We start from the raw sequence: 8,959 nt of genomic DNA on the forward strand, positions 1-8,959 counted from the left end.
GAGCATTGCTAAAGATATAAAAATAACACTGAGAAACCCCTACCTCAAGGATTCCGTCCCCAGGGAAGAAAGTTAAGAGCTTAGTAGGGGTGATAGAATTCTCAAAACAATTCTGCTACAGGTTAGAAAGTATTCTACTCCAGACACAATCATAATGCAGACATTACTATGCTGTTTAGCAAGGACAGGGGCCTTCCGGAAGCAACTGTGTCAATACAACCATGCACCTAATACAGCCAGTTTATAATCTGAAGATGGGCACATACTATAAATCCAAAGACACGGTATGAGGTCTGAGATCTGGCCATCTGCTCCCCCACCGTAGGGAGGTTAGGTCATCCCAGAGATGAGTCACTGAGCCCACCTTTCCCCCTTTCCCCACCGGGCGAGCCTTCTCGGTCTTCGTGGGTGGGGCAGGGCCATAGGAATCCCCCAACCGGGACCTAAATCTGTCGCCCTCAGAAAACCCAACCAGGGGAGCCGCGAAGACCAAAGCTCTGATTAGCACCTGATTCACCGAGGCAGTCAAGGCAGGGTGGTGACTACTGGTAACAGGTCCCCCCAGCCGCCCCAGGGGAAAAGGTCTGCGGGAGTTTTGGTGACCCTGATCCCGGGGGAGGTGGCCGGGTGACGCGCTGCGGCCGGGTTGGGGAAGCGCCTGCGCGACCACCAGGCCCCGCCCCCGCCCGTAAGTCCTTCTCCCGGAACGCTCGCTGCCGGGGCTCCCGCCGCTGCGTTGCGCGTGCGCTTTGGGCTCCGGCTCCGGCAGCCGGGAAGCTGTGAGCTGCGCAGGGCGGGGCGAGCGGTCGCAGCGCCCGGGAGCCCGACGACGAGTACCGGGGAGCCGGCCGGGGAGGGGTTCTTGGGCGCTCACGGGGCGTGCACTGGCAAAGCGAGACCATTTCCCGGCAAGGGCGCCAGTTCCTCTGCTCTGCTCGGCCGGGAAGTCCGGGGCGGACTAGCGGAAAGCCCTACCGTCCAGGCCAGCTCCCTGGAGCAAACCGAGTGGCCTGGATGTCCCTGATTATTATTGTTGTTGTTGTTTATACTGCGAGCACGAAATTCCTCCCCAGGGCCTCCTCCCCCGCCCGCTCCACCTGCTCCTCCCTCCTGTTGTAACATGCCATTAGTGAGCCTGCGACCTCATTTCCAAGGGTGCTAGAGTTCGCATTCAGCTACCATGGGGAATGGGATGAACAAGGTAACGTGTCTTTCTTTCATTTTTGCTGGTTTTGTTTCCACTTTCCAGGCTTCCCCCTGGCTGGTGTTTGCTGGGCAAGGAGAGCCCTCGACAGGTGCCCCCTCTTCGCGCTCCGACCTGTCTGACCAGGTCGTGTTCCACCGCGGCTTTGACACTGCGTGCGCTTTCCTCTAGTGGGAACGGGAGGGAGGGGCGGCGCGCCTGGCGCGGTGCTGGTGATGTCTCTGTTTTTGAGGTGCCCCCCCTCCCCCCGGCCTCCTGCGGGCTTCCGGGTAAGCAGTCCCCCGCGCCTACCCTGCCAGCCGGTGTGCTTTGCAACTGAGAGCAAGCCGTGCCCTTTAAAAGCGTTGACGCTTGTTCTGCCGAGACCTCAGCTGAGCTCAGAGGGGTTGTGGTTTCTTTTTCACCCTTCCCCTTCTTCACTCCCAAACTCGGCTCTTGAAGCGTCACCAGCCACATTGTTAGTAAACTGGAGTAGATAAATATCTTCTATTATTTAATTTCCTCTTTCTCCCACATTCTTTTTTTTTTTTTTTCGTGTGGACAGAGAAGTTGACAGAGACCTAAGTCCTGAGGTGTTACCTGGCAGGGATGGGGGTTTTGAGAAAACAGATGGAGAGCTGATTTATCCTGGATTATATGGGTTCTGCAACAAGGGCAACCTGTTGGCTGGCTGCTTGTGCTGATTTTGCCTTATACAAAATTCGTGTTGCTCTCTTCTTTTCGTCTCTGTTCTGGCCCCCACCGTCTGCTTTTCAGTTTCCCTAGAACCCCCTTCCTAGGTTGTGAGATAGTCTCTCTTTCCTGACAGTGGAAGAGACCAGAAATTAGCTCTTGCAGTTGAGAGCTGCCTGGGGTGTATATTCATATCAACCACAAGGTTGAGGATTTTGTGATCTGGTACTGCTGGTTTAAAGGAGAGAAAAAACTTTTAAAAAGCCCTCTGCAAAAGCAAGTACCTCTTCACAGGTCTTTAAATGGTACTGGATCAGAGGTTAGTTTCTGGGCTAATGCTTGTGTGCCCCCATTCTATTCCACTCACATACATCTCCACATAGATTCAGCTTTCATATTTGGTGGATAAAACCATGTGGCTGGCTGGCTTTCCTTCTTTCTTTCTTTTCTTTCTTTCGTCTCTGCACTAGGGTCAGCAGTGGTTTGGTTCTTTCAAATGTGTGATGGGGAGTGTTAGAAGTTAAGGTTGGGAAGAAAGTGCAGTCACGGGTAATCCTGGGTACCCAGTTAACTTTTTTCTCCTGCCCACATCATGTTTATTGTGTTCTGCAGACTCAGTTTATAGAAGAACTGTGTGATTTGGCCCTGCATATCTGAGGCTTTTTGGTAACCAGAATGGTGTTCCTTGTGTGGGTTTTTTTGGGGGGGGGGTGGGGAAGCAGTGACCAAGATTAGAAACAGACTATTTCTCTTGGATAAATACTTGCATTATGTCCCCATTAAAACTGAAATCCAGGGGCGCCTGGGTGGCTCAGTCCTCAAGTGTCTGCCTTCGGCTCAGGTCCTGATCCCAGGGTTCTGGGATGAGCCCTGTTTCGTTCTCTCTCCTCAGCGGGAAGCCTGTTTCTCCCTCTCCCACTGCCCCTGCTTGTGTTCCCTCTCTCGCTGTCTCTCTCTCTCTGTCAAATAAATAAATAAATAAAATCTTAAAAAAAAAAAATCCATCAGCACCATAAACCTTCTGCTTGTTAAATGAAAACATAACAATAAAGATGCTTCCACAAGTTTGTGGGCTTGTAGTCATACCTCGGTTTTCCTTTGGTTCTTTCTACAGTTTTTTTCACTTGAGTTGTTCACTCTCCATCGCTTTTGCATTTGATTTGTAGTATTTTATATTATGATTCAAAGAACATACTTAAGAATATGAATATGAATGATTGCCTAAGGTTCAAAATTAAGGCTTTTCAGCAAAAACAGTCATTCTTATTGTGAATTTTACCTTTAAAGGAAAGTAATAAATTTCTTGCTGTTATTATCATAATCATTTTGTATTGTAAATAGAGCTACTATACCTAATGTAGAGATGCAGAAACATAATAGATTTCAAGAGGTCATTAATTTAACAAATATTTATTGTGTACCTGCTATTAGCCAGCTAGTTGAGAGGGCAGAGGGAGAGTACAGTGGTAAATGACACAGTCTTTCATAGAACCTTTGGTATAGACCAGAGGTTGAGCCAACTGAAGTGTTTGCCTCCCATTGTCACAAGCTAGGTTTCCTATGAAATCCAGGGACAGCTCGATTTTTACCAGGTAGAATGCTTTTTGGAGGACACAGAGCAGCTAGGAAAGAAGAAGCCATCAGCCTGGGCAGCTGGGTTCCAGATGAAGTGAACCAACCCTGGCAGTCATTGGGGGGTTAAGATGTTGGATTGGGAGGGTCCTCACATCCTGCCTAGAATGGTAATACTTCCTTCAGCCCACAATTAGATCATTAATTCAGGTTGATCAAGATAAAAATATGCACATGGAGAGGGCACTTGGGTGGCTCAGTTGGTTAAGCATCTGCCTTCGGCTCAGGTCCTGAGAAGGATCCTGGGATGGAGTCCTGCATGGGGCTCCCAGCTCAGCAGGGAGTCTGCTTCTCCCTCTCTCTCTCTCTATCAAATAAATAAATAAAATCTTTTTAAAAAATGCACATGGAGAAGGATTTGGGGCAGATTTCTCTGATAAAATGCTTGGCCAGGTAGACTAGATTTTTGTTTTTCATGGGGTATTATAGTACTTAAGACTAATAAGGTGACAGTGAGTATAGGAGTTTCCATGATAGGTCCTCACCCAGAAGAATAGCAGGTTCAGACCCTTGAGAGAACTTTGAGTCAATTGGGAGTTTTCAAAGACTCCACAGAAACATGACATTTGCATGCAACAGGCTGTTTAGTTTAACCCTAATCCCACTAGAGACATTTACTAGGTTGATCTTTAGCAGCACGGTGAGGCACTCTGCATTGTGGCTATGAGCCAGACCATCTGGCTTTGCGTCCAGGCTCTGCCACTTACCAGCTGGGTGGCTTTGGGCAGGTCACTTAACCTCTGTGCTCCTCATCTGTAAAACGGGGATGAAAATAACAACACCGACTTCATGGGGTTATGGTGAAGATCAAATGAGTTACTCTGTGCAGTGAAGTCTCAAAATAGGGCCTGACACACTATAAACTCATTAGTGATTACAGTTTTGGCCAATTCAGAGGATCTATTTGAGAATTGCACAAAAAGTAATCAAAGATTATTTTAGTTGCCTGCCTTCCTCTCCTCTGGATGAATGTCAAACATGAAGGAAGAGAGAAGGTGGCTTTTCCTATTTTGCAATTAATTTGGAGCTCTGGGGAGTTTTTTCAGGTTACTTTTAGAGTCTTTAGAATTCACTTACGCTGAACTGCCATCCTAGCACAAAGGAAAGATTTCCACTACTTTCACAATCAACAGGAACTAGGTTTCAAACCTAGCATTAGGACCTTAGTAATGTTATTTAATCTCTCTGAGGGTCCATTTCCCAATCTGCACAAAGAGGATAAGACACACTGACTTCCCACGGTTATAGTGAGGCTTAGATTTTATAAGCTGTAGGCACATGATATGAGGCTTAAAAAATAATAGATCACAACTGCTGTGTTCTCTTTTTCTACTTCCTCGTCATCTTTAATAGGCCATAACATAGAAGCCTCATTCCCTTACATTGCCTGTGTAACATACTGTGTCCTCCTAACTGAGATGGACATGATGTTCTGCCACACAGGAGACTGGAATGTATTGATGAGAACATCCTCCATGAGGACATGACATGTACATAAAAACTGCTATACTTGAAGCAGTCAGAAGAAAATCTATGTTGTTTAGTTCCTAAGTTTTCTTTTGCTAAGGATGACCAACTTCTGTGAGATAGGAAAGGAATCTTGTCCCAATAACCTTAGGGCACAGATACTGCAAATCATGCTTTTAGTTCCAAGGGCATTGTATGTTTTTATTTGTAAATGGTCTTAGAAAAGCATTTCTATGGTTAACATTTTGATTCTGCAAATCAACTTGCTTTTACAGATGGGAAAAATATGAAGCCCAATTCCATGTAACACAGGAATACATGAACAAATTCTAGCTAAGGCTTTTAATTTCTAGCTTCTAGCAAGGTACTTTGTCACTAATCTTGTAACTTTGGGCAGTTCCTTCTGATCTCAGCTTAAACACTTTTACTCCAGCAGGATCCTTGGCCGAGATCAAATGCCACCTAAAATTGCACTCATTATCTACTTACCCCACTCTCCTGAAGTTATCTGTCTTACCCTCTGGAACCTCCACACCTCCCCACCTCTCTCTTCCTTTTCTCTTTTCCCCCCACCCTCCCTCACACACACACACATACGTACAACCTGTATTGTGCAGAACAGTAGCTATCAGTCACAGGGCTATTGAGTACTAAAATGTGGCTAATTGCAAATGAGGTGTGATTTAAGTATAAAATACACACCAGACTTTGAAGAGTTAGTACAAAAAATTTTAAACCATTCTATGAATAATTGTATATATTGGTTACAGAAATATGTTTATATATTGGTTGTGTATTATAAATATTCCGAATATATTTCAGTTAAATAAAATATATTAAAATTGATTTCATCTGTTTCTTTTTACTTTTTATGTGGCTACTAGAAAATTTTAAATTACATATATGGCTCACATTCTATTTCCATTGGGCTACCACTGTTCCATGAGAAGCCCACTGTGGGGAAAGACAGAGGGGCAGGGCTAGCACAAAGCCTGATTTGGAGTGTCTCTACCACTCTGCTGCTTCATGAGTGTGATCTTGAACAAGTCACTTAATGTTTCTGAGCTTCAATTTCTTTACCTCTTTTGACTCATAGAGATGGTGGTTAGCTTATCCAGTCTCATTTGCTCAAAAATGAATATGGTGATACTTCCCAAATTCTTGAGAGAAGCAAATGAGAATTTATTAGAAGACATTCTTGCGACCTATAAAGTGCAAATATGCACTGCTATTAGCGTGAGTCGATTTGTCCCATTAATGATTACAGTGATGACACTGCTTTAGGATGGCTCTGTTCTCCATAGGAAGATAAGGGAGTAGAGCTGAGAAAGTTTAGTTCAAGGGGAAAAGATCAAAGACATGAATATGCCTCCCTAGGCATATGCCAGAGTTCCTCAACCTCTGCACTATTAACATTTTGGGCTGGGTCAGTCTTTGTTGTGGGGGTTGTTCTGTGCATTGTAGGAGGTTTAGCAACATTCCAGGCCTCTACCCACTAGGTGCCAGTTGCACTCCTCCCCCATAGTGACAACCAAAAATATCTCCAGGTATTTCCAGATATATGCTGGAGGGCAGAATTGTCCCCCATTGAGAGCCACTGGCCTAGGCTTCCCCCCTCAGCCGAGAGGGTCTGGCTGATCTAGAACTGGATCATTATCAAAAGTTGAATAGGGCTGGGCGCCTGGGTGGCTCAGATGGTTAAGCGTCTGCCTTCGGCTCAGGTCATGATCTCAGGGTCCTGGGATCGAGTCCCGCATTGGGTTCCCTGCTCAGTGCAGAGCCTGCTTCTCCCTCTCCCTCTGCCACTCCCTCTGCTTGTGCTCTTCTGTCTATCTCTCTGTCAAATAAATAAATAAAATCTTAAAAAAAAAAAAGTTGAATAGGGCCTTAAAGGTTGAGAATCTCTGTTTTCATATGGTGAGGGGCTAGAAGGTTAGACATCCTTGTGCTATTAATGCTGCTGTTTCCATGTGACAGCACCTGACTTGCCACCTTCATAATTTATTCATCTGTCCATCCACCCATTCATCAGATTATACTATTGTCAAGGCACTGTGCTAGAGCCTGTACTGGGAGATGAATGTGAAAGACAGGAAGCCTTGTCACCCTGGCCCCAGGCAGCTTACAGAGGACTCCCTCTGTGGGAAGTAGGCACACCATGTACGCTGCTGTATAGACAGACTGCTCTATGCTGGTAATCTGTCTTCTGTCCTCTATACTACCTTCTGGATATTTTCTCTTTTCAACATTATAGTTTTATTTCATATTGAAGGAACAAATGCTTACGGCTTTATTCTAAGTGCATACAAGATTATTCTCAGATTTTTTTATTTTCTAGAGAGAGCGCAACTGGAAGAGGGAGAGGGACAGAATCTTAAGCAGACTCTGTGCACAGAGTCCAACATGGGGCTCTGTCTCAATGACCCTTAGATCATGACCTCAGGTGAAATAAAGAGTTGGACACTCAACTGACTGAGCCACCCAGGTGCCCCAAGAATATTCTCAGATTCGTCTTTTTCCAAATGCAAACTGGTTAAGTCCATGGCCAAATGGCATTAGGAAAGTCTGTGACATTTGACCCTTCAGAGAATCCACCAAAGTTCTCCCCCTCATTCCTGGCTTTGAAAGCCAGAAAGTTCTTTCTGACTTAGGAAGAATTAAGATTATCCCACCCCCACAATCTTGTGCTGCTGCCTGATCAGGAATTTTATCTCTTAAATCTGTTTGGGTGGTGTTCTTAGATTCCATGGCATCCTGAAGCACTAAGGGAAATGTTTAAAAAATAAACTCAAAATATTTACTGCCCTTAGAAGCAGTATTGTTTTGTTCATAAGTGCTTTTTTGTGGTGAAGGATTTGATTTTATGCATTTCTGTATGGACAATGTTAGAACAGTGTGGGTGTGAAGGATACTGATCAAGAGGAGCCATTAACCATGGAGAATCTTTAGCATGGTCTCAAAGTATTTCTGCAAGTGTCTTCCTTGGCATTTTCTATTTCTAGACAGTCTTTTATCAGAAAACAGAATCTTTTTTGACTAGCATAGTGCTAGAGAGCATCTTCCATTGCCTTTTATTATCTCTTCATGTGCCAGACTCTGTGGCAGGCTTTTGAAACAGAGCAGGGAGCACAATAGACATACCCCCTGCTTCAAGGTCAGTCAAAAAAGTAAGCAAATAATAAAATAATTTTAAGTACTGATAAATATGATGAAGAAAATAACAAAGGGATGTGATGGAGGGTGTCAGGGAATTTAGCAGTCAGGAGAGACTTCCTTAAGAGCTGTCATCTCATGGGTGAATAATGGGGGAAGAACATCCTCTGCAGAGGGAAAAAAGAAATTATTTCTGAGGCTCAAAGATGATTAGGACCAATCTGGTTGTTGTTATCTTACAGTCATAGAATATTCCCAAACATATCCAAACTGTATATATAAACTTCTTTCCTTGATCTATGCTTTTCTTCCCTCCCAGGTGGTAATGATTTCACTCCCCTTGTGTTCTTGCTTCTGGCTTGAGTTCAGACTTCATGAATTGACTGACTGCCCAGCCACGTTGTCCAGATGAACATTCTGCTCTTCCGTGGACTCCTCTATAAGCTATCTTTCTGCTGGAAAATTATTTCATTTCATTTTCTCTTTCTCTGTACTTAAGGATTACCAGAAACAATCATATCAGGGAAGTGGATGGGTCAAAATTTTTGTTTCAAGTTTGAATTATGAAGCTGACTAGAGTAGAAGTTTAAATATTCATGGGGTTTCTATTCTTCTTGAAAACAAAAATCTAATTTCTGTCTCTGCCAATGGCCAGCCTTCCTTTGTCTTATTTTGTAATTCTATATGGAAGAAACGACAAAAACTGGGATTGAGCCATTCGCTTTCTATTTCCGGCCCTTGAAACACTAGGTCACTCTTGTGGTCCTGAAAATGAAGTTTAAAGTTTACTGACATCTAAAATCTGTCTTCTTTTTACATCTGTGGAATTTA

Source organism: Neomonachus schauinslandi, chromosome 8 (assembly GCF_002201575.2).
Source record: "Neomonachus schauinslandi chromosome 8, ASM220157v2, whole genome shotgun sequence".
Lineage (NCBI taxonomy): Eukaryota > Metazoa > Chordata > Mammalia > Carnivora > Phocidae > Neomonachus > Neomonachus schauinslandi.